We start from the raw sequence: 27,738 nt of genomic DNA on the forward strand, positions 1-27,738 counted from the left end.
ATTAGGCTACTGGGGATTTACTGAACTAATCAAAATCACAGGTTACCTTTGTTTATATTGGAATACTAATTTATTCATTTACAATTGGGAAAGCATCAGGTTTAGTAAGTAGTGTCAGCTGTGAGCCTGGGAATCTCCTTTCTAATGCACAGGTCAAAAGCTTCTCAAGATTGATGAACAGAAAATTACAAAAAGAGAGCCAGTTATTCTCAAGCCAGTCAAACTCTAATCAGCTAATGAATTGCCCTTTTCAACTCTAAAGACATTTCTGTCTAGAGAGCCTTTCTTTTTCTTGTCACTTTCAAGTTTATCGACAAATCCTTGGTTCTTGGCCTTCTTCTTTTTTTTTTTTACACCATGCACATCACTGTATGTTGGCAAGTAGAGTATTAACTCAGGTAGGTTATAAAAGAGTTGAGTATATTAGAGTCTTCTTCACATCAGCAAATGTTCCCATAGTCCTGGGCTTGACAAACTATGCCTGAGGACTCCCACCGCCACCTGTTTTTGTAAATAAAATTGTATTGGAACTTAGCCATACCCATTCATTACTATACTGCCTATGTTATTGGCTACGGCTGCTTTCAGCTATACAGTCATGCACTACATAATAATATCTCAAATCAAGGATGGTCCAAATATATGCTGCAATCCATAGATAATGCATTATAGCCGCCATGTGTAGTGGGCTGTACCATCTAGGATCATGTAAGTATACTCTATGATGTCCGTACAACAATGAAATCACCTAATGACAGCGTACCTCAGAACTATCCATGCTGTTAAGCCATTCATGACTGGATAGGCAGAGGTGAGTAGTTGATACAGAAGCCTCATGGTACGCAAAGCCTAAAATATTTGCTCTCTGGCCCCTTAAAGAACATTACCTAGTCACTGAAACACAGCTTTGCTGGGTTTACATTCCTTTCACATGCTTTAGTTATTTAAATGTGATCTATTGGATACTGTTCATTGCCTAGGTTCAGAACGCTAAACATAAGATAATTCCATACAGAATATATGAAAATTGCTCCCATTTATATGTGGATGAGTTTGTAAACTACCACTATATTTTTTTTCTAATCTTTGTTTACAGGTGTGTATATAATGCAAGGATGAATTTCTATGATTGTTGCTAGTCCTAGGGGCCAGTGAAAAATGTACAAGTGAGTTAAGTTTGTCCTGTCCAAATGCAATTTCTTAGTCATTGCTACCGTGTTTCCCCGAAAATAAGACCTAGCCGGACCATCAGCTCTAATGTGTCTTTTGGAGCAAAAATTAATATAAAACCCGGTCTTATTTTACTGTAATATAAGAACCAGTCTTTATAGTATAGTGTAGTATAATATAATATAATATAATATAATATAATATAATATAATATAATATAATATAATGCTGTGTCTTATATTAATTTTTGCTCTAAAAGACGCATTAACGTGGATGGTCCGTTTAGGTCTTATTTTCAGGAAAACATGGTAGTAGCATCTATTGGGTCTATCTTCTCCAAGTTTGTCATGTTGAACAATTATTATTCCTTCTCTCTTCTTAACATCCCAATCAAAATAGTAATTACCAGGGCATATTTCTCAGCCAAAAGGAAAGCAATCTGATTATCCCATGTAAATCTTTCACAGTACTAATCTGTGAAAAAGCTTCATTTCCAAGAGAATATTTACATTATAAAGGGGAACATTTCAATTCAAATATGTCTTTAACATGCTTAGCAGAAATGCTTTTGAGAAGGAAAATCTTCCAAGGAACACTTGTCAACTCTGCTACCACTTTCTAAGTAATCAGAGGGACCCAGACCTAACCAAGCAGCCTTATTAAGGTTTCCCTCCGTTTGACTGAACTTTAGACAAATCCTACCCAGATTAGAAACCTCTGATCTCCCTTTTCTTAGAGCATTTACTTTAGAAAAACTTTCTCTGCCTCTTTGAGATGTAAATCTGCTCCCAGCCTCTTGCCAGTTTTACCACTCAGGAATGTCTTTCTCAAGGGCCCTTCTTTTGAAATGTAATCACTAAGGGAGATAGTGGCCCTATACCAGTCTCCCTGAAAGGAGAGGTTTCTCAACCCAAGAAGTGCCAATTAGCAGACACATGGTTTAATCAAGTTCCCATCAGCATCTCCCCTCCATTGTCCTTTAGTAGTTTTCACTTGCACACCACACTGCTTCATAATTCTGCTGCCTTTTGTTTCAGTGGAGTTGAGTTCAAGTTCTCCCCCTAGTTCAATAGTCTTGACTCCTATTGTAAAAGTCATGGATAAAGTCTGGTTTGTCTTTTTTAACTTGTCTGGTGAAGGTTTTCATTGACAATCAGAAATCAGGTTTCCGTTTCTGAAAAATCACCGGTGTTAGGTTACCTTCATTCCTCATGCTTAAGAGACAGGGAGTTTACAGAGTCTTGATGAGAAGATGAGTAACATTTAAATATGGTCTATAATTCTGGAAATGTATAGAATTGAAGAAGAGAAAGTAGAAAGAAGAAAAAAAAAAGATTGTCCTGGTTTATTTTCACCTCTCCCAAAATAAAAAGCCATAAATTTTAGGAATTTTACAAGCCTATGATTGTTCCACACAATGATGGCTTTATATCTCTGTAAAGTTGGAAAGTATCTTCTCCGTATATTAATGTAGTTTTAATTACTTTAAATATGTACTTCTCTTGGGATCTTCTAGGCATAATTCTAAACAATATCACTACCTTAAAATTATAGGTCTTTACAGATCCTATGTAAATACAGGATAATTGAAAGCTCTCCAGCATATCAAATGCTATCTAAATGCATAAAAAACTGAAATTTGGGGTGATTTATCTTTATCATCAAAACAAACAAACAGAAAGATGTGAACAATTATACACTTAGTAAGTGCAAATAGATGTTCCGTACATTCATTGCTAAAATTAATGTACTAGATTTAAATTTCACATATTGAAAATGTATTTATAAATTAGAAATTGCATGGCTTTAATTTAAATTCTATATGTACAAATCTCAGATTTGCTAAAGCACATTCGATTATTTGAGAAAAGGGGTCCAGTATAATAATTGTCAGAATCCACATTTTGTGACCTTTTTTACATGTAAAAATTTCGGTCTTTTAGGTCAATTCAATATTTGTTATAAGTTTCTCAATTTTGTGGAGATTTTTCTAACATAGTATATCTTTATCCTACTCTTGTGAGGAAATTTTGTGAACAGCACTAACTAGAAAACTTAAACGCATTTTTTTTAAAAAAGCTACTGAGGCATATCCAAAAGGATTTATAGTAATCCTTTAAAAAATAAAATAAAATCCTAAGCTATTTATAGTATCATATAAAACAAAACAAGCAAAACAGTTATTTTTGCTTAAGTAGATAAAAAGTGGGTCAGACTAATTTAATGATGAATTCTAGCCTCAGAAACTATCCATTTCTTTGTACTAAATAAATGTTAACAGTATAGTTCAATTGTCAAATATACTATTTTTATATTTGTCTGATTTTTATATTATTAATTTGTGATATAACACTAGAAATAATAAATAATTTATATCCCTTCTATATTTTCATCCTTCTTAGAAAAAAATTAAAATTGCTCTAAGACTCAACAGCCAGAGTAGCTTTGTGGTCCAGTGACATATTTTAGACTGTCTCAGGCTGCACTGAAGGCATGCCATTTCTGTCATATGGGTATGTCATCATGCCAAGGGTATTCTTGATAGGCTTGTTTGATTGGGGTGTCATATATTAAAGAGGTAGCTAGTGTCCAAGTTATGAACTCAGTCAAGTCTGCAACTTACAAGGGCACTCAATATGCAGAAGGCACAAAGGCGGACTATTAACTTTGACAAAGAAACATTTCAGCCAAGACATGTCCCATTCCATTTAACAGAGGTATACATAGAACTCTTGTTCCAGGGAGAACACGTCTGGACTTTAGCACTCAGTGTCCACAGGAGTTAGTGCACCTGTGTGCCATAGAGGTTGCAGGCCTTGGTATGTGAGTTCAATTTTATAATCTTTGACTGAGCTTAGATATCTGTCACAAGATTGTCATACAAATAGATTTAAAGTCAACAAACCATGACTACATATAATGCAGGATACTTCAAAAATATATCAATTTACCAAATAGATATAATTCGGATAGATATGCTTCTAAACTATCAGAAAAAAATAAAATAAATGAAATATAACAGTTGGTAAATAATTACTTAATTGCTCATTACTAATAAAGGGATAGCATACATTGTTTAAAATTATGTAGAATCTTCTCATTAGTATTATTCCTTCCATGAAAATGTGACAAAACAAGATAGTTTTTTTGTTGTTGTTTTTTGAATATGGTCTGTAAAGATCATATTCTCTAAATGCATATTTACAGTATCTTATTTATGTTGGACATAGTGCTACAAATGAACACAGAGAACACAATATTTCCCCAGTATGATTTTATCAATTTAATATTAGGTAATTCAGACTTTTTAGGTAATTAGGTAACTTACCGTTTTGTTAAAATGGCGACCCCAAAACACACTGAGATCCTTAACTAATACCTCTTATGCTCATAAAGGAAAAGCTGTGTAATTAACAGTTAAATAAAAGTATTTTTATATAATCCATATTTTTTTTATTTATCAAAATTCTAACTTAGTAGTTTTAAGAAGTAGGGATTCAATGTGTTTTTATAAAAGCATAAACTTTGTTGCACTAATCTCCTCAAGAGTACAATATTAAAATTCTAGTGAGACAAGAAAAAAATTATAATTTTTCCCAATGGCATGTTGTATAATTAGATTTTAATGCATTGCTAAGGAATACTTAAATGAATGTGCTTTTAAGGAAAATTTAAAAGAACACAAACCTGGAAATATTACTTATATCCCACATAGTTGAATACAATCCCAGTGACCAATTTACACAAACTGCCCTCATAGAAATCCATTAAATTAATTAAAGGTATGAATATTGGGGAGGGTTAAAGTGAATAATTATAAAGATCCTCTTTGGTTTTCTCTCATCAAGAAAAAATAGAATAGTCACAGAATATTTGCAACAATTTTTGGCCCCATTTTTTCAGACATTTGGGCTCAGAGAAATGCAAGAAAACAATAGTAAACTGATCTTTACAGCTTCTAAGGCTCACAATCTTTCAGGTTTTGTTTTCATCATTACTACTACACTGATAATATAAATTACACAAATAAATCATTGAGCATATAGAAAGTGAATGTCATAATTAAATGAGTCGAGCTGAATTCAGAGGGTGTTCTATCTTGCATTTGATCAACAGAAAGAAGAGCACGCATTTATCAGAACTACAGATATATTTTCAAAATAATCTGCAAACCCAGTGGAAGGTAGAGAAAAGTTTCCAAGTGATGAAAAGTGAGAAAGGGGAAAACGGCAATACAGGAGGAGATTTAATTTAGATAAATGTAAGGTAATACACAGAAGGAGTGACAAGAAGAAAGAAACAAATCGAAGAGAATTGGTTAGAGAACACCATTTTGAGATTAACTATGGATTACTATGGGAGAGATTTTGCTATATAACAGTGAAGTAAAAACTAAATAAATTATGAGTTGTAGTATATGAAGGGTATTATTACATTTTATCCGCACACTTAGACCATTTTTAGCACACAATAACTTTAAAAGCTAAAAATTATTGAACACTAAGTACATGCTAGACATTGTACTGACTTTTTTTATCTTGGTAATGAACACTCAAGTAAATGTTGAAGCAAGTACTGCTATTATCCTAATTTTACCGTATTAGATCTTAGGTTAAGTAATTTTTCAAAGTTGTACAGTTACAAGTAGTGGAGCAAGGATGATATAAAAGTTGAAAACTCACAGCATAAAATGTAGAGAAAATAAAAGGTAGCATGCAAAAACACTAGGTGTTAATATATAGGATAAAGGGTTTCAGAAAAACATGATTTCACAAGTGATAATAATTGTTAACATACATTGAGTACTTACTATGTGATACAGATTGTTCCCATGCTTTACTAGTTTTTATTTAATCATCACAAATCATATGAGTTAGAATTATTATTCTATTTTGAAGTTAGGGACAGTGAAGCAGGGGACAATTGTGTAACTTGCCTAAGATCCTATAGCTGTTACGCAATAGAGCTGGGATTTGAATTAAGTATAGCTCATGCCCAGCTCCAGGAACCTGTTATTATTACGCTACACTGGTTCTCGCGTTGGGAAAACGGGGTAAATGCACAGTAGAATACAAGTGTAGAAATAATCAAATGCAAAATATGGTGATTATTGAAAGAGTATTGTGCCTGATCTAATATGATTATTAATAAATATTTATGAAATACATAGAAATAACATAAGTGAATCAGGGAAATTTTGGAATAAACATTAACTCATTGAGAAAATAAAATAATAAACCAATATGATCTCTTCCTTCCTTCACTGACAGTATTTACTGAGCACATCCTGTATCACACTTCTGGTATGAGGAATGCCTTGTTGAAACAGACAGAGACAGTCCTGTACTCACAGAACTTATATTCCATAAAGTAAGATATAATATTATACAGAGGCTCAAATGTTTACACTTTTATTCCTAATTGTATCCTTCCATTTAGTTTTGAATCAAAACATAATTACATGATACAAAGTTAAATCAGCTGTATATCAAGGATAATGAAAAGATGTAACTTAAAAAACTTTGTTATATAATTATTTGCTTATGAAAGAAAATAATATGTTAAAATATCTATAATCCAGATTTCAGTTTCGGTACTTAGAGCTTTATGATTCAAATTAACTCTACTTGAATATGATGCTAGACTCAATGTCATGCATTATGCTTGTCACATCACATTCTGAGCTTTGAATCTACTTAATCAGATCAGCGTTTGGACCACTTAGCTATCTTGTGTGCATATTGTCACAGCTCTGAGGTATTCTTTGTCCCTTCTACAACATATTGCCTCCCTTGGTCCTTCCATTGCCTATTTAGCTGTAGGTCCACTAAAATTCACACTAAGACTCATGATTTAATCTGCTTAATGGAGAGCTACCCCAAATTCCTTAATGTGAAACAGCAGCAGCTTTAACTTTTCTACTTTTGTTTGTTTTGTTTCCATCTTTCTCTCTCTGACTTTTTCTCTTGGGAGGACAAGGGTGAGGTATAGATATGCATTTCCCAAAGCTATAATGAATTTTGTCACCTTCATAAGTATTAGAGTTTGTTTTTATTGCAAATGTTTTGTTTTCCTTTCTATCACATAAGGAAAAATTTGGTGGAAAAATTATAATAAAGTGTCTACTTTTAGATACATTTCTAAGTTTCCGCCAGGAGAAAATGCCTGAAAAAACAAGCACTCTGTCCATCAAGAAATTTACAAATAATTTAAGTAAAAATTTTAGGCGGTGCACTAACAGTGGCATTACAAAGGTTTAAACAATATGAGGCAGTAAAAAACTGAAAATAGCAAGATTCAAAGGATTCTGTTTTCTACTCTCCTTTCCTTCTAAGGCCCTCTCTGGCACTAAAAAACAAAACAAAACAAAACAAAAAAACAACAACAAAAACAAGACAAAACAAAACAACAAACCCACATGAATTCAGTTCAGTAAAGTGTAACACTGCATATGGTAATGATGTGTAGATGTAGACCAAAAATCAAACTGATTTAGAGAGTCAAAGCAAGAGTCTCATTCTGTGAGAGAGTAACTGGAAATCAATTAATGAAGCACCTAAATCTTGCCTCCACTCCCACGAGTCAAGTAAAAATAGCTCCTGTCTCTCTATCTCTGTATCTCATTGGAAAATGATCTTCAGAAGACAGAAATGATTCCACTAAAACATTTTTAAATGCTTGGATTGCAACATTTTAAGGCACTACTGCTTTTTTTGTTTGTTTTCTGTTTTATAGAAAGAAAATCCACAAAACAAAAACCTACATCACAAAAAAATTGAGAGCTATAAAATCTAATTAGGAAATAAACCAGCACACATCAGAAGCATGTTGGTACATTTCTTTTGAGCTATTTTTCAGTGAATGAATGTATGTTTGTGAGTTTCAAACATTTGTTGAACTTTATTTTCCATCCATGTAACCATTTTTTAGTGTAATTTATACACAACTATAGATTTTCTCTTATTTTATATTTCCTTACTCTAATCTCAAAATAGGAATTAAACGTAAAAATTAAGAATTTTTTTTTAAGATTCTTGGTACGTGTTTTCAAATTTCTTTACAAAAATAAATTGTGTGTGTATATATATATAATGTATATTATTATATATATATAATCTGTTACTGTTTCCACTTTATATTAATTATAAATATACTTAGAGCATAATTTTTATAATACTTGGAGAAAAAAACAGAAAAAGTAAACTACATATAAGAAAGGTCATCCATAATCCTCCTACAGTGAGATATTGAAATATTGTATACTTATATCAAATAAATATGTAATGAGGTCTACAGTGTGCTAAGTATGTATATTTGTAGAGTCTGACAATTAAGTTTGTGAACTGTCCTAGAAAAAGTGCTACATACCTCATCGCTGAATATCTCTACAGTCACCTTCGAAGTACTCCCCTTGGGAAGCTATGCACCGATGCCAGCCCCTAGTCCACTCTTCAAAACAATTTTGGAATTCTTTGTCTAGAATAGCCATCAGAGCTCTCATTGTATTACACTTGATGTCCTGAATGTCATCAAAATATTTTCCTTTCAATATTTTCTTTATCTTCGGGTAAAGAAAAAAGTCATTGGGAACCAGATCAGGTGAGTAGGGATGGTGTTCTAATACAGTGATTTGTTTACTGGCTAAAAACTCCCTCATAGACAGTGTGCTGTGAGCTGGTGCATTGTCGTGATGCAAGAGCCATGAATTGTTGGTGAAAAGTTCAGGTCCTTTTCGTCTAACTTTTTCACGCAGCCTTTTCAGCACTTCCAAATAGTAAACTTGGTTAACTGTTTGTCCAGTTGGTACAAATTTAAAACGAATAGTCCCTCTGAGATAAAAAAGGGTTAGCAACATCATTGCAACAAGTTTGTGAACTTAATTGTTAGACCTCATATTTTGAAGCCCTAACTCCTAGTACCTTCGAATGTAAATGTATTGGGGGGGGGGATAGGACTTTTAAAGGGGTAAATAGGTTGAAATGAGACCATTAGGGAGGGGCCCTAATCCAGTATGATGGTGTGCTTACAAAAAGAAAGATATATACCTGGGATGGCTTTACACAGAATGACAACTGCGTGAGGACACAGTGAAAGGGAGCCAACTGAAAAGAGAAGGAACATAGGAGAAACGAAACCTGCTGCCACCTTGATTTTGGTCTTCTAGCCTCTGAAACTGAGAGAAAATAAATTTATGTTGTTTAAGCCACCCAGTCTGCAGAATTTTGTTATGGAAGCCCTAGCTACCTATGATATTCCTTGTCACAGTAAGTTAGTAAACTTCAATTTGTTTGATTCCCGATTTGTTCCTGATGGTCTTTATCTGATGGGCTTTATTTTATCATCCAATTCCTGAGATTCAGAACCATCCTTGAGGTCAGGTAACACCACTAGAAATAAAAAGCCTACAACCTCTCTCCCTTTCAACTGATATAGTTTTATTCCCTTCACGTTTGTAGATCTTATAATAATAGCTTTTTTATGGGTTGCCTTGTGGGACACTGACTCTCATTTGACAATTACTCTATTTTTCAGGCATGAAATAGGTTCTCAAAATCTCAAACCCAATGTTGCTGAACAACTGATAGAAGTGGTATATACCTTGTAACACTTCATGATGAATCCACAGGACAGACCATCATAAAACATAAGTTCTCAGCTACCAGCTAATACATTGAAACTTATAATGTGTACAGTGATCTAGCTTTACCTTCATTTGTTATAGGTCTTCCCCTTCTTTAAACTGTATTTGAAAATGTATTAATTGCCTTTATATATTAGGTTGGTGCAAAAGGAATTGCGGATTAAAAGGTTAAAAGTAACTGCAGAAACCACACGTACTTTTGCACCAACCTAATATTAAAAACACAAGTGAGTTTTCATAGTAAATAAATCTCTTAATTTATTTTTTAATGTGACTATATCTGCTTATTTAGAGCTTTTGGTGCTTAAAATTTGAAACAAAATGGTCTAATTCCTCTAGTTTTTAAAAATAAATCATTTTTCCAATCTCATCTAGGAAAAACTACAGCACAAATAAACATATTAATGAGTAGTGAAAACAGAATTACATTTATAACAATTTAGAAAACATATGTACCTCTTTTAAATTAGTAAGTGTAAAATGTAATTATTAGTAACAAAAGCCAACAAGAATGAAATACAGACATGTATATCTTTTTATGTTTGCATGCATCATAAAGGCAACAAAAAGTAAATTTTAAACTTTTACTAGACATGCATATAAACATATAAACAAGAGAAAGAAAACTCCCTTGATTTGCACCCACAAATTTTCTTTTATATTCAGTAAAAAAAAATTTTATGTTTCAAAATTATACGACAGTGGTCAGGACAAATCTCATTCCTTTAACATGTACTTTTTAGTATGTGATACTCAGCAGGTATTATGATGCATTTTTAAATGGAACAATTTAATGCCCAAACCTGAGTTTCTTCAATGTAATGAGGTAAGACTTAAAGCTACTATCATATCATCTGGAATTGCCCGGTGGTAGTCTGTACCGCTACGGTAGTGACGTTAGGTGGTGGCCTTCTTCCTCTGAGTTTTCTTCTTCAATTTTGGAAACCTCATGCACATCAGAGGAGAAAGTTCATTCAGTATTTTTCGATAAAAGGGTCTTCGTAAATGGATTTATCTCTGTTTATGAGAATCAATTACACCTTCTGCTTCTGCAGACTCAGCTGTTTCTGCAACTGTTGCTACCTGAACAGTGTGTATTTGTGGTGAATGAGTAACGGATGGCTGTGGTGTCTGAATTACTCCCTGGACATACACAGTTTGTCCCGAAGGTAAATGTATAAGTTATAGCTGGGGAGTCTCTTCAGGGTGCCTGACGCACTATGGACTACTGAGCTAAAGTAGGGATTGGAGTTTGACCAGTCAGGGTCTGCATTTGAGAAGATTCATTCTCTGCACAGAATCTGTTACACTTCCATGCTGCTGAGATTCAATTCTTTCCATGGTCATTTGTCTTATATTTATATTAATATATTTTTTTTCCTGCCACATTTGCTCATTATTAAGGCATTAGTCATCAATGCTTAGTGCTTTGCTCATTCCCTGTTTTCTTCTATGTTTATCCGATGCTAAGGGATTTGCATAGCGGCACTCATCACTGCTTAGGGCCCTGCGACCCTAGCTTCTCAGGAGCAGCCCAAACCTCTTAATTTTGATCTAAACCACATTTTTCTAAGCATATTCAACCATAAAAATTCCCTCTCCACATAGTATCAACACCTTATGAAAATGCACTTTGGAACAGTTAAAACAAATTCTTGGGGGCGGCCGGATGGCTCAGTTGGTTAGAGCGGGAGCTTTTAACAAGGTAGCTGGTTAAATCCCCGCATTGGATGGTGGGCTGTGCCCCCCTGCAACTAGATTGAAGGACAACGACTTGACTTGGAGCTGAGCTGCGCCCTCTACACTAGATTGAAGGACAACGACTTGGAGCTGATGGGCCCTGGAAAAACACACTGTTCCCCAATATTCCCCCCCCCAATTTTTTTTTTTTAAATTATTGGAAGAACTGATTGCTTGTTCTTGTCAAATTTTTATTACAAACTTGTAACTAGGGACTAACATCCAAAAAAGACAATTCAAGATTTATTTTGTGATAAACAATTTTTATAAAGAGAAAAGATTATTTAAAAGCACTGGTCAACTAGGTAAAAAAAAAAAAAAAGTATCTCGTTAAGAGTATTAGTATTAACACAGACTGATGTTTACCTAAGCAGTTTAAAGAGAAATTACTTAACTCTGCTTTCAGAATTGATATCTATTGTTAATCATTTGAGACAACAAAGTTACCCTACATTATCTTTCTAAGGTTTGAGACCATCTGTTTCCTTACTAGGAACCACTGGAGGTTTGTTCCTCTGTGCCGTTGCTCCTGTTGTTGCCTCTGGCATTTTCTTATCTTGCTCTACTCTTAAAAGTCAGACATCAGTCTTCAAACACAGTTATCAATCCCTTCTGAAAGCCCTCCTTGAACTTCAGATTGGGTTTATGTATGGGTGTACTCTACCAGTCCTATTCATATCTCCACTACAATATTTAAATATTATATTAGATTTCTAAATTATATTATTTTGAAATAATCTTTCCCAATAGGTTAGACACTCCTCAAATACAGGTATATCTTATGTGTAGTTGCAACTCTATATTTATATGTAAATTAGTTTACATGTATGTTTAAATTGATGTTTATGCTATATTTCTATTTGTAGCTCTACATCAAGCACAAAGTAAACATTAAATGAATGTTGAAATAAATTAAACCTGTTTGTGATGATCAATTAGGGGAGACAAAAATATTTATTTTTATGAAGTGTGGGAAATTTCTTTTCCATATGTATGTATATATACATTTATATATATAAAATGCATACATACTTACATGCATTATTAGCATGTACTGTTACATGCTAGAAATGCTAACAGAATTACTGACTTTTAAAGAATAGAGAGAATTCATTAGGAAATCGTAGGAAAAAACATCTTTAATAGAAGAAATATCCATATTTTAAATAGACCTAAGCTCAAGTTGGAAAGGACCATGAGTACAATATTAGGAAATCATAAAGGGAAAACATTTTTTGACTTAAATTTAAAAGACCTTGGTCTGAATTCTAGGTCTACGCCTAGATTACTTTGTGCTCTATGATTGGGTCAAATCCCATCTTTTGAATTTCAGTTTGCTCACCTATAAAATATTAAAGGTAACACAAGCCTTGCCAACCTTGTTGAAAGAGTTACTGTGAACACCAAAAGTCAAAAGGTATGTAATCGACTTCAGTAGCATAGAATATTTTAAAATATTGGTTTAATGAGTTATCATGGTAATTATATTTTAATAAAGGTGAAAGGACTACACTCTTTTCATATATACTAGATAGGCTATGGAGCTAGATAGGCTATGGGGCTATCTAATATATATGAATGACTTTGTGTCAGTGAGTTGAGTTTAATTTAGAATCCAACAAGGATGGACAAGGAACAAAATGTCTAACTTTACTGGCACTTGCTGAGATTTAACTGCCAACATCTATTAAAACATTAGGGATATATAGTAGTTTAAGAACTGAACATGTAGTGGCCAGTAGTAAATACAAGGAACTCAAAATAAGCAGCTGTCTGAAAGTAGGTGGTCATTGTTTAATTTTATAGGTATAAAAGATGTGATCTTTATTATTTTTTACTGTTAATTATTTAACAAAATCATTTAAATTCGGGAGCAGAAACAATTTACTTAAATTGTTTCTTTAAAACAACTTATTTAAAAAATTTATTGAGAATGGAATTGACGTCTAAAAATGTTACTGGTTTATCCAACATTGAAGATGTATTAGTGCTTGAAAAAAATTCAGAAACTCAATGACCAGTTATCAATCTAATGCTTTTTCCATTAGGATAACTCTTGCCATAAACAAGAGAAGAAAATCAATAGGAGATATTGCAGGATATTTCCTAATACTGAAGTGTCCCTTCTGCTTTTATTCTTATTCTAAATGTATGTACCATTTAAAATGATATTTTTGTCGAAAAAATATGGTTTATAAATGTTTGCTTTTTAATTAATTTTTATTAAATTTATTGTAGTGACATTGGTTAGTAAAATTATGTAGGTTTCAAGTGTACAATTCTATATTACATCATCTCTATATTGAATTGTGTTCACAACCCAGAGTCAGTGTTTTTTCTAATACAAGTGGTTTTTAAAGTTAAAACAAGGAAATGTACATTTAATGAATTTTTGGGAGATCACAATTATCACTACTTAAAAGAGATAAATCTGAATGAACCAGCTTGTTAAATTAATAAGCATCATCCAAGGTAATCCAATTCCTAGATTCTGAAATAGGTTCTGAAAATTATTCTTTGCAGATGAAATCATCTTATTAGCAACATCAACCACCTACTAGGATGATCATTCACTGAAAAGGGACATGAAATTATCATAAAATATTTACACACACAGTTATTACTCACCAATTTGTAAATTAACAATACTTGTATACATATTGTAATTAGCGCTGCAATGCTACTTATCTTACTGTATACCTGTTCTAATGTATCTATTTAATCAAAAAACTATCTCAACAAAAAGTTAATTTGTTTCTGTGTATAAATTAATTTCTTCAGAGAAAAAATCTTTCTATAAATACAAATTGATTATAATTACTAATAGTTACATGATACTTTTCACTTCTCAAGCAAGAAATTTAATTTTCACACATCAGGAGAACATTGTACTGAAATGAAGTTTAAAATCAAGTTTTTTGGTCAAATTCCTATTATAGAATCAAGACACACATTATTGTGAAATTATGTTCATGCTGTTAATGACTAGGTTATTTTGTTATTAACACACTTAACGTTTATTATGATATATTTATTACAAGATGCATCAGTTGAAAAGGAGAAATAAATTGGACGTCATCCATTATGCGACAAATGTCTCAATGGCATAAAACTTTTAAAGCATAAAGATTGAAATGTATATTACACACAATATTTTTAATAAATTTACAAAGGTTATTAATAAAAACGAAACAACTTAATATGTCTATTCCAATATTGTACTTCAAAGCTTCCTCACAAACCTTGCTATTTCAATGTCATTCTGCCAAAATCATGATATATGAAAATATTTAAATTTCTAATATATTTTGTTCTCTTGATTTTATAAATTTAATCTCATTACATAATGGAAAACAAGCATTACTACCGATTCTTTAATGGCAATATAAAATAAGAGAATATATTCCATTGTACAAATGAAGAAGATGAAAAATCTTTGACAGAATTTGGTCTCTAGACAGTGGCTTTGTTTCACTGACACAGGGGATTTAAACCTGATAACATTGAAACAGAGGAAAAGGTTAAAAGAGAAACAAACCATTAGAAACTAATAGATATTCATGTCCCTCGCAAAAACAGTTTTCAATTGGTTTAAAGGTGTACTTTATCATTTATAGAAATTTAATGTCTGCCCACAAATTACAGATTGTAGAAAGCTCAAGTGAGCACATCTTATTACAATGTGGAATTTTATAGCTGGAAGGAAATTTAGACATTTCCTATCTCCTTCATTAAACTTAGGCACAGAAAGTACCCAGTCCTGTCCAAAATTCAGGGACAAAAAAAGATTGTAAATCTTGTCTCCCTTGTAGCATGTCTAGATCTTTTCTCTATTACATTTTTTTCTCTTTTTTCTACTTCAGAAAACTATAGACTGTTAAAAGCTTAAGCTTATATAAAATGAATTAATCTTTTGCACAGCATCACTTCTTTACTTAGCATTTATCTAAAATAGGAGGCACTTGTTTTACATTTTATACTTACACTCAATATTTTCTAAAATAGCCCTGCTCTTTAACAGAATATTTTCCATACTTAATGCATAGTTGTACATCAATATATTAAAAACATGAATAACAACAAAAAATCAAAATAAGATACCCACAAAAATTTAAACAAATGTGAATTCTGAGTCAAACAAGTCTATTGGGAGATGCCCATCTTAAAGCTCTTTCATGCCATGTGTCATTTAAAGCCTTAGTTATTCATCTTTACCAAATGACGTCATTTATATAAATTACTTTTAAAGTTTTCCAAATAAATAAACACCATCATTTCATGTTTGCTTCCTTTCTGTTGCTATCAATTTGTGGTCTAACTTTTTCTCCCCCTTCTAATAATAACATATTGTTTTAGTAATTGGGAAAAGGAAGATGAATTGTATAATAGAAATAAAGTTTATAGTTTAGATAGATAGATAGTTTAGATAGATAAATATAATTTAGATAAATAGAAAGAGTTTATATTACTATTTGCCTACCAGGTGCAAACATGATAATAATTCTAGATCTATGCAACTATATATTAGGATTATTTTTTCTAAATTGATTTTTCTTATGTTGAAATTACATAAAACTGTGTACAATAATATATGGAATATTTGTGAAATGTCAAATGTAAGAGCATTAATAATTTGCTGATTTGCTTTTCCTTAGTGTTGTTTATCCTGTTGTAATATCACTTATTAATATGAAAAATCCAGTGTTGATTGGTCATTTATAATATAAAGTGACACAAAAGGGTACCATTGTTTTACCTCCATATGTCTGTTGCTATTTTTCATAACATAGCTTGAACAATTTCAGTGGGCCTGAGGCAACTTTTATTTTATAAATGAAAATTTATTCCGCTTTTATTATTTTTCATATACTTATATAATTTTTAACATGTTTCAGAGGAATTTTTAAAAATTGAATTTGATACATAATTTCAAAGACAAATAAATTTGAATTTGGAGAAATGCATCCTATTTTAATATAATCTAATTGCATCTTCAAATGAATTATTTAAACCAGATTATCCTTTTATTTAAAAGTCTCCTCATGGAATATGTGTTAAGAAAAGGTAAGATGGGACTCAGTAAATTCTCAAATACATATATAAATGATGATAATACATAATAAAAAAAGTAAAAATTTGATTACATTTCATTGATATTTTTATGAACCTCTAGAATGGAAGAGGAAATGGAAAACAATATGAACATTTTTAATGAGAATTGTAATGACACTAACAGTAAAGATAATTTCAATATTATCTATTTAAATACTTAATATTTTAAGTCACACACTTTTTTAGAATATGATGAAAAATGATAATTATTAGGTTAGTTTAAGAACATCAGCATATCAGATATAGTTAAACAGCAAATCTAGCTTAAAATGGCTTGGACAAAAATAGGAATAAGAGTTTTTATACAAGGCAATTCAGGGCTACATCTGGCCTGATTTAGATGTTGGTTGTTCAAAGGTCCCAAATGATGTTATCACACCAGGTTTATTCCATTTTATGGCTCTCCCTTTTGCTATATTATCTGCATTATTAGGCAGTGTCACCTGCTCCAGGCTAATATTAGCGTTAGAGGATTCATCAGAAAAAAGAACACTTATCTTCTCCCAAGCGCAAAAAAAAAAAAATCTCATTGTGTCATTGGTCCTTACTGAGTCATACTTCCATGACTCTGGAAGGAGAATGTGATGCTCAGATTGGCCATAGTGGAGTCATTATATGCCTCAGAACCTCAGAGTGGGAGAAAGGGCAGTTCCCTGAAACAGTGGTTCTTAAAGTTTGTCTTAGAAATGCAAATTCTTGGCCATAACTTCAGACCCACTCAAACAAGAATATAATGATGAGATCTAGCAATCTGATTTTTAACAAGCTGTCTAGGTTATTTTGATGTGCCTGCTCGAGTTTGAAAACCAATGCCTTAAAACAAAATATGAAATTTGGAACTAGAAAAATACATAGATGATGATTGGCAAAAATAACAGATACCTGTAATAATTTCTTCAATAAAATATTTGTAATATGTATGTACGTATGTGAGTGCATTTGTGTCGTTTTATTATTAGATAAAGTTTGTTGAGTTACTTGACAGATAATTGAATCCTGTTTTCATTTATATAAGTCTTCTGCATAGAAATATTGAGCTTTATTTCTACATTATTAAAACTGTTTATTTGATTAAGATAAATTACATGCATACATAGTACAAATATATAAAACTTCTGAGACACTTTCACTTCCTTACTGTGTTTTCCAATTAACTTTTTTTTTCTTTTCTGTTTTTTTCTTTTTTTTGCTGCAAAGAAAGCACTTCATGAATGGCAATGTGAGAAGTCCATGGACCCCTACCTAGCAAAATAACTACAATTGGTAAAATTCAGTTTTTTAAAAAATGAAAGATTATGGAAATCATTCTAAGGGCATATAGTACATGGTAACAGATTTATTTTAGAGGAATAGATGCAGACCAATTAGAAGTTGAACAAGGAAATCAGGGGAAGAGACAGTCAGAGAAAGGTCTGACATAACCACTGACAAGCTTGGGTGAGGGCTGCCAGGGGGAGTGCATGCACACTAGAGAGTGAATCCTTTGAGTAACAGCATCAGAGGCTGAACACTTTCCTACAGGGAAAATAGATTTCACTTAAATGCTATGGCCAAATTACTAAACAAATAAGCAAAACAACAATAAAAACAAACACAAAAACGCCAACCAACGAAAAGCTCTAGAGTGGGGTGGGGTGGGGGGGTCAGTATTTAGAGTTGCTACTATATATTATGCAAATGACCAGTTTTCTTCCCAATTCATTCTATAAAGTCAATATTATCCTAATACCAAAATCGGAATGGCAATGCGAGAAAAGTATGTAACATTATACCATGAATGTAGATGCAAAATTTTTAAACAAAATACAAGCAAACCTAATCCAGCAATATGTAAAGAGGACTATACATTATGACCAAGTGGGGTTCATTCTATTAATCTAAGATTGGCTCAACATCTGAAAATCAATTAATGTAATACACTATATACATAGAATGAAAAAAAAAACCATGATCATTTGAATAGATGCAGACACAGTATTTGACATAATCCAAAACCTTTGTGATAAAAACACTCACTAACTGGAAGTACAGGGGCACTTCCTGAACCAGATAAAGAATTTCTATAAAAATACCAAAACTAATGTCATGATTAATTTGAAAGATTTAATGCTTTCCTCCTGAGATCAGGAAGAAGAAACGTTTTTCAAAAGTTATTTTCAATATTATAAATTTCAGATCGCTGTGGGGTGACTACCAATGAATGAGAAAGGGATATCTTACTGGGATTGTAGAAATGTTCTAAAATTGACTGTTGTGTTCATTGTACAACTCCGTGAAGATATCAAAAACCACAGAACTGTACACTTGAAATAGGTGTATATACGAATACAATACAATTCAGGAAAAAATATTTTTAAAATGTAATAAATGTAGGACCAAGACCTGCTGTTACATTAAGAAAAAAATTGCTCGTAAACATTCCTAAATTGTGCTTGGTTAAAACATTTGACCATTAGGTTAGCCTTCCTAATAGTGTCTGAACAAAAACCATTATAGATTTCCCAAAGACAATGAGGGTCTCATCACAGAATTAAATTAAGACTGAGGAGCTTTGAAAACAAAAATCAAAGTGGTTGCCTGGTCTGAAAACATCCAAAAAATGCAGTTGTTCTCAAATCAAACACACTTGCCATACCCGATTGAAGTAAGTGTTTACTAGCATAATACATAGTCAATTAATCCAGAAAACAAGCCTGAACTTCCCCTGAAAAACTTTGTGATTTAAATTAAAGGAGTACCTCTTTTCTAGCCAAATTGCTGCAAATAATAATAATAATTATTATTATTATTATACAGTATTATGAATAATAGTTAATAATGTGAGAGAAAAAATAAAATACCAAAATATATTTTACTCATATGCATGTTATTACTAGTTCCATCGGGAATGTGTAAGGCAGTGCTGCAAAAACTGAGGTGTGGAAGTTTCAAAGAGTGTTTCTCAGACCATGTTCCCTATAGGCAGTATGTCAAATGGGGTTTCCTGGTTAAGTATTTTAGGGAAATATTGGGTAATACTAGGTCAAATGTGTTTGTTTGCTCCGTGACATTACTTTGCAAAGCTAATATTCACCATAACTTTCAAAATTTTCTTTCACAAAATACTCTTAAATTATTTTCAGAGTGTAAAAATAATGCACACCTTATAAAAAGAGTTAAAAAGTGAATGTAACCTGAAATCCCACAAATAAACAGTGACAAAACATATGTATTTATGTTTTTGAATAAATGTAAAATAACAACACACATACACACACGCACATGCGTACTCGCCACCCTACATCTACCTCCATAGATATTTAAAGTTTGTCATTAATTGTATTATCTCTACATGGTATTTTATAATTGATTTTTTCCCTTAACATTACAAAATAGGCATCTTTTCACGTAACTATCTTTTCATTTTTTTTCAATCATTTTGCTTTTTTCAATAATTTATTTTATTTAACTTGTCCATTATTGATGGGTTTGGATCATTTTATATTTTCTCTACTTAGACTTGGAGTTGTTTAATAAAGGCTATGTATGCATATTTTTAAATTTATTTTTTAAATTTATTGGGGTGACAATTGTTAGTAAAATTACATAGATTTCAGGTGTACAATTCTGTATTACATCATCTATAAATCCCATTGTGTGTTCACCACCCAGAGTCAGTTCTCCTTCCATCACCATATATTTGATCCCTTTTACCCTCATCTCCCACCCCCCTCCCCCCTTACCCTCTGGTAACCACTAAACTATTGTCTGTGTCTATGAGTTTCTGTTTCTCATTTGTTTGTCTTGTTCTTTTGTTGTTTTTGGTTTATATGTATGCATTTTAACTTTTTGACATGAACGCCATTGTTCCCCCAGAAATATATCTTTTTATACTCCCAGGGAATAGTCTTTACCAATAAGTTTTGAATCTTAATTTTTATTAAATTTGTTGGGGTGACATTGGTTAATAAAATTATATAGGTTTCAAATATACTATTCTATAATGCTTCCATCCATATATTTCATTGTGTGTTTACCACACAGAGTCATATCCCCTTCTGTCACCATATATTTGGCTCCCTTTACCCTTACCCTCTGGTCACCACCATACTGTTGTCTGTGTCTATGAATTTTTGTTTGTTTGTCTTGTTCATTTATTGCTTTCAGTTTTATATCCCACATATGAGTGAGATCATGTTTCTTGACCTTTTCCATCTGACTTTTTTCACTTAGCATGATATTCTCATGACAAGCTTGTGGAAACTGTGGTGCCGCTTTTTTCAACGTATCATATTTGTAAATATTGAAAATGATCTCATCAATTTAAATTTTCTATCTCTATTTACTAGTGAGTGGAAGAGCTTTTTCTATTGGTTGGTCACTTGCACTCCTACTTTTTTGAATTGCCGATTTTCGCAAAACATTCCTTGGGAAAAGTTATTTCAGGAACTTTCCATCCAAACGGATAAAACAAAGTGCATGCAGAACTCATTCATTAAAGTGTGTGAAATGGTCTGAGGTCATCTCATGCCACACTTTCTTACACAAAGAGAATGCAAATCAAAACCTGAAATTCTTATTCAATTTACTCAGAACCAGAATGCACATAAGAACATTATATTCTGAGTCCTGTGGGGTTTTTTTTTCTCTTTTCTGTTAAGAGTGAACTCCGTTTTACTTAATTCTACATTCATTTTCTATTTAATGTTCAGACATAAAACATTTCTTAAACAATATACACAATGAGGGCTATTGTGAGGAATTAAATAGGAAAAGAAAAAAATGGAATTCAAATCTCCTAATCCTTTAACAAATCTTCTAATACACTAGCCTGTCTCCTGTAACGAACGCTCATTCTATGAGTAGGATTTGCCGTGTTGCTGAGTGGATTCTCACTCCCTGCCTTAAGTCTGACACTGTCATCTGCTTAGTTGTGCGGTTACCTCAATATCACTTTTCCATACTAACTAGCTCCTTCTCTAGAAACAAGGAATCAGAAAAATACCAGCTATAATTAAAAATGTTTGTTTTAGATACAAGCCATGCTCTCTGCACAGGGTAAAATAAAGTGTTTTGTGTTTTGTTGATGATTGAGGCAAACAGGTGCAGCTTGATTTTGAAACAGGTATAGACAAATTGGGCTCTTTTTTTTTTTTTTTTTTTTTAAAGCTTGATATTATTTTCTCTATCCAATATATTCTAGGTATAAAGACGAGTGATTTCAATGTCAACATACAATACCTTTTCCATTCCAAGTAGGAAGCCAATTTAATAGAGTAAATTTAATGGTTTTACTGATTTTAAAGCAACACTATTTGTAATAAAACAGAATAGATAAAATGTTTGAACTAATGGTGGTGTTTTTCTTTTATTATTTAAACTTATTAATGCAGCTATATAATGAATACAGCCCCAATTGCTAAAAATTGAAACATATGGAGAAGGATGGTGAGGGAAAAGGGGAAATAATGGCCTGAGAATCTACTTGTGAGGCATTTATATGGGTTTTCCCCTCCATAGAAAATGGAAACCAAGTGCAGAAAGGGCATTAGGGTGAACGATCCACAACTGATGCTGTGTGACCAATTATTATACAAAAAGAAAAAAAGGCAATTTCACACAGTCTAAAAATCAGAACATTTTTTTTAATGCCCAAGTATTTACTAACAGTTAACCCTCCTTTTCTTAAGGAACTACTCTCTTCATCTGCTTTTCTAAATGACAGACTCTATAGCTTGTTTGCTTCCAATTTCACTGCCCCCATGTTCTCATCTTTTTTACTGGCTGTTTTTCATCTTCCTCACATGTAGATAGTAGTGTGCAACAGCTCGCATGACTCAGAATATTCATGAGGGTTCCTTTCTCCTAACTCCTGCTCCACAGTTTAAAATACAACCTATAAATGCCTAGTTTCCAATTTATACTTTCAATGTCAATCTCTCTTCTTAGTGCCAATCGAAAATCTCCATTTGGATGTCAATAGGCACCTAAACATGATATATACCAAATGTGCTCCTTCCCCAGTCTTCCTCCATCCAGTGAAGCAACAACTTCATTCCTACAAATGTTCAGAGCAAATTTCTAACAGTCGTCCTTGATTTTCCTTTCTCACCTATTCTACATCCAATCAAAATACATGTTCTAACTTTGAAATTCATACCTGAAAAATCTCTAGCCTACACTAGTGTCAAAACTACTTTTCCAATCCATGACTTCCATTCTTGCTCTCCTTCTATCACATAGACTATTGTCTACACAGCCATAAGAGAAATTCCTTTAAAAAGTAAATAATCAGCTTCTATAAAACAGAATGACTACCTCCCTAATGGATTTCCTACAGCCATCTCCTTGGTGTACCTTGGCGGATTTTAAAGCAACACTATTTGTAATAAAACGGAATAGATAAAATGTTTGAACAACTAATGGTGGTGTCTTTTTTTATTATTTAAACTTATTAATGCAACTATATTATGAATACAGCCCCAATTGCTAAAAATTAAAACAGATATTTTCTGGAGAAGGGTGGTGAGGGAAAAGGGGAAATAATGGCCTGAGAATCTACCTGTGAGTAGATAGCACCTCCATGCTATAGTGACTAAGGGAGCACACGCCTGACAGGCATTTTGCACTCACTATTCCCTTTTCCTGATAACACTGTCTCCTCCCCATCATATCACAGCTGTGTACATGGCTTGTCCTTTCACTGCATTCTGGTTTCTCTCATTTTCTCCACATTTAACAGTCTTTTCCAATTATCCTATATAAAACAGTACTCTTCCTCTCTAATCCCTTACTTTACTTTTATTTATATAGTTTTCAAATAATATTTAATACCTCCATCCCTCCTTCTCTCTTTTCCTCTTTCTCTCCCCTTCTCCTTTCCTTCCTTCCTACCTTCCCTCCTCACCTAATAGAATGAAAGTTCTATGACACCTTATGTATTTTATTTACTCTTTGACCCTAAGTGCCAAGCACAACCTTGGCAAATGATTGACATACAATCGCAATAATACAATAACTGAGCGAATGAATGATAGTTTAAGTCTAGAAAAGAGATTATTTTCAATGAGGTCAGGGCATCAAGGATAGAGCAGAGTGGTTAGATAAAAGTATCTGTGTAGTGGTTTCAATACAGACTTCACAATAGTTTAACAAATATTATGGCTGTAATGGAGAAAATGACTAGATTTAAAGTACACATATTGTTTTTATTTTTATTTGAGATTGAGATTCACTTTTTTTGAACAGACTTCCCTTTGTTTGGAAAATTGTTGTTAGTAGACCTTTGATTCTTGGTTAAGACATGAATGTAGTAACATGACCTAAATGTTCATAATTTAAACTGAGAAGTTAAATATATTTTATTAATGCAATTTGACAGAACTACATGTATGGAGGTTATATTTTCTTTATTTTGTTTCCTAAACAAATATTTAGACTGTATTGAGAACTTAGACTGTGAAATGCTTACAGCTGAGTATATAGATAGGAAAAGTGATCTCCCCTGTTTATTATGAGAAACTATTACAGTTTTCAGTGGCAGTAACATGCCTGTTTCAATGTAAAGCTTAAAGTGAAGCTTATCCACTCTGGCTTATACACCAGTAGATAGCTCCTGAGTAGACAGACATAACATCAAAAACAAATATACTTAATAATATTGAAACAACTATGTAGGGTGTCATGTGGGTACTAGACTTATCAGGGGGATCACTTCATAAGTTATATAAATGTCTAACCATGATGCTGTAACCTGAAATTAATATAATATTGAATGCCAACTGTAACTGAAAAGTTATATATATATATATATATATATATATATATATATATATATATATATAAAACTCTTAAGATATATATATATTATATATATATATCTTAAGATATATATATATATATTATATATATATAATATATATATAATATATATATTATATATATATATCTTGTGTAAATGTGTGAATGATATATTTCCCATCATTTTCACCTCAAAACCCCAGTAGGGTCAAATATACATAACTGAGTTCTTTAGAGAATCAGGAATCAGAATCTTATAATCTTAGAATAGTGCAAAGGGGGCGGGCTTAAGGGAAAGAAATGCATTACTTATGATCAGTAATATGTGGGTTGTTAAACATATTTACATAAAACAGTGTAATCCTTTGGTCTTTTTAAAATCTTAATTTAACATGAAGTTAAAAAATGTGTTTTCTTTATAAACCAATATATATATTTTTCAATTTACCATTTTATTATTTTTATTTCATTTTTTGATAAGGATACAATTATAAGAAAATGTTTATTATATTTTTACATAGGTAGAAGATATTACCAATTTACATATGTTTTACATATGTAAAGATATACATATTTTTATCATTTAATAGGTTATATAGTTACTTAAACCATTTAAAAACTAATGTATTTGACTAATGTAACAGAAACTATGTATTACATCAATTTGGTCTGGGCTTTATTCATTCTAAAATGTTATAGACTTTTATTACATGTTATGGCATCTAACAGAAAAATAAATCTACATTTCTTACTTGCTATTTGAAATTATTGCTTTTTGTGCCTTTGAAAATCAACTGTCATACTTTTATAATAATTGTTATAACTTATTTATAAATAACGATATACATTTTAGAAATTTCTGGCTGTTGTTTTACAACAACTTTCTTTACATATAGTGGATTTAACAGATTTATAATTCCATGACTGCAAAGAGAAACTAGAAATAATCTTTACCATGGTTTCAGTTTATTATAAATGATGTTTGAGGTCTTAGCGATAACTTCATATACAATGTAAGGAATTCATTCAGATGAATGCTCTTCACTAATCTATGAGCAGCACCTTGGGCAGTTTGACAGAATTATCATTTTTATGTTCCTCATTAAGTTGCTTGATCTCAAAATCTGTATTTCTTATATTTTTCCATCTCTAAATTATGATACATTAAAGTGTAAATTATACAATGTATTTACAAATAAAAACACACTAAAAGGTTAACACCACAGCAGCTATACTCTACCAAGTAAAAAAAGAAGGGAGATCTGCATCACTATATGCTTATTTTATTTCTACTAACACAGATGTTTAGTTGAGATTCAAATTAGGTACTAAATTTTTGCTTTAAAAGGATAAAATGATTAAATCAAAACTCTTTGAAATTCCTTTGGAAGTGAGTAGAAATTCATTGGTTGCATTGGGGAATTATTGATACCAACAATCTGAGTACAAACTTTTATCTAGTGACATCAAAAGGAAACTCTGAAACTTCAAATGGTTAAAATCTGAGCAGTTTATGTTGAGTCAGGAAGTGGGGGTCCAAATCCAAGTTTTCCTCACTCACTGTGAACAATGTCTGGGCTTTTCTTGTAACACAAGGACTGCAGGAATTGCATTTTGAAGACCATGACCTTATGGACTAGAACAGACTATATATTGTACCCAAAAAATAAAGTGAAAGAAAAAAAATAAAAAGCACCATCACATGTAAACAAGCTCTTCTTTGGAATAAAGCTACATAATGGAAAAAAAAAAATTCTAACTCTTCCTTTGGTAAAGATTAAACAAAAAAATAATGAGTGAATTTTAAAATAGTTTGCAAAGGGATAATCTAAAGCCGCATAATCACGTATCATTATACTGGTGAGCCAGGGGTCAAAGTAATTGAATTTGTAAAGAGACACAAAGGATAGCTGGTGAATTAAATTATAATTAGAGAGTGATAACATCTTTTTATACATAATATGGATGCAAATATAAATGAAAAGTACTTTTAAGATGTCTTTTTCTTTCATTTCTCTCTAAACCATGCCTAGCGTCTACTTCCTTGCTCTAAGGATTATGTGGGTGTCTGGAATTAGTTCCCAGATATGTTAATATAACAGTATTTCCATCCTCTCACTGATGTGAAAACACAGCTGGGAAATTAAATGCAAATGATAACATTTTTCTTAGCAAAATTATTTCTATTCTTGTAAAACTCTCTTGAATGTATTTGTTTTCATGATGAATCATATTTAACATTTGTCATTACGTTTTAATTAATTCACAATATGGATTTGACACAAACTGAACAGTCGGGTCATCTAAGTCTTTTTAAAATGTTGCTTTCCAGGCTCTTCTTGGCTATAAAATTATTGGATTTTAAATATTTTTCTCTCCTACTCTACAGATGAATCTCATTTGATGTTCAGCTCACATTTCATATATCTCCTTTTAGTTCACTTATTTTAGTTGATTTTCTCTACTGGGGTTTCCAATACTTTAAATATTCTGATGTATGTAAATTGCAATGATGTATTTCCTTATAATGGTATCACTGGTCTATCTATATGCAGAACTAACCCCATGGAACTTAACTAGTAATTTTTTTCCATCTAGACAATTTCCATTTTAATCTTTCTCACAGCTTTTATTCACTAAAATATATTTAATTATAATCTTAGCTAACCTGTTTTTTAAATGACATATTTCATAAGGCATGATTGATTAGCTTTGAAAGCTAAATATACTGTCACTAGAAGGAAATCACGGAGGCCTGTTAAACGTTTCAGGCCACTAGAATACCACTGAGACTTCTGGGCCCTGAATAGCTATTGTTAAAATATGTCTTTATTAAAAATACTTAATAAGATCTATGTGTGGCTTTTAATAAGTGTCACCCTTACATTAACAAAAGACCACACCAGCTATGCTACTTCCTAGAGACTATATAATTTTGTAAGAAAAGAAATCTGCAAGGCCAAGTCAAGGGGCCAGCCAGAAAGTATATGTCTGAAATAAGAATGCATCTTTATAATTTATGTGAACATTTATGGCATATTTTTGCCTGCTGAAATGCTATTGTAAAGAAATGAGGAAATGTATACATAGAGAGATTTTTAGTTAAAAGTCAGGCTTATAAACACATTTGACTAGAATTTCCCTGCATCTACAAAACTATGTGAAGATAAAAAATATCTAAACCAAAACTTAGACTGATAAGAACTTTTCAGCAGAGTATAGAGGGATTGTTGACTAACTATAAAATTGATTGTGCTTAATGGGAATAAAAATCAGTGTACAATTTATACTTTTAT

At 31.9% G+C, this 27,738-nt stretch overlaps 1 protein-coding gene and 1 pseudogene across 5 annotated transcripts in view; both read right to left on the reverse strand.

Annotated features, from left to right (window-relative positions):
* Nucleotides 1-27,738, reverse strand: part of FSTL5 (follistatin like 5) — a 639,519-nt gene that overhangs the window by 225,791 nt on the left and 385,990 nt on the right. The window lies entirely within an intron of this gene.
* Nucleotides 10,846-11,158, reverse strand: LOC141572809 (cAMP-responsive element modulator-like; annotated as a pseudogene).

Source organism: Rhinolophus sinicus, chromosome 15 (genome assembly GCF_057876585.1).
Source record: "Rhinolophus sinicus isolate RSI-liver-muscle chromosome 15, RSI-T2T, whole genome shotgun sequence".
Lineage (NCBI taxonomy): Eukaryota > Metazoa > Chordata > Mammalia > Chiroptera > Rhinolophidae > Rhinolophus > Rhinolophus sinicus.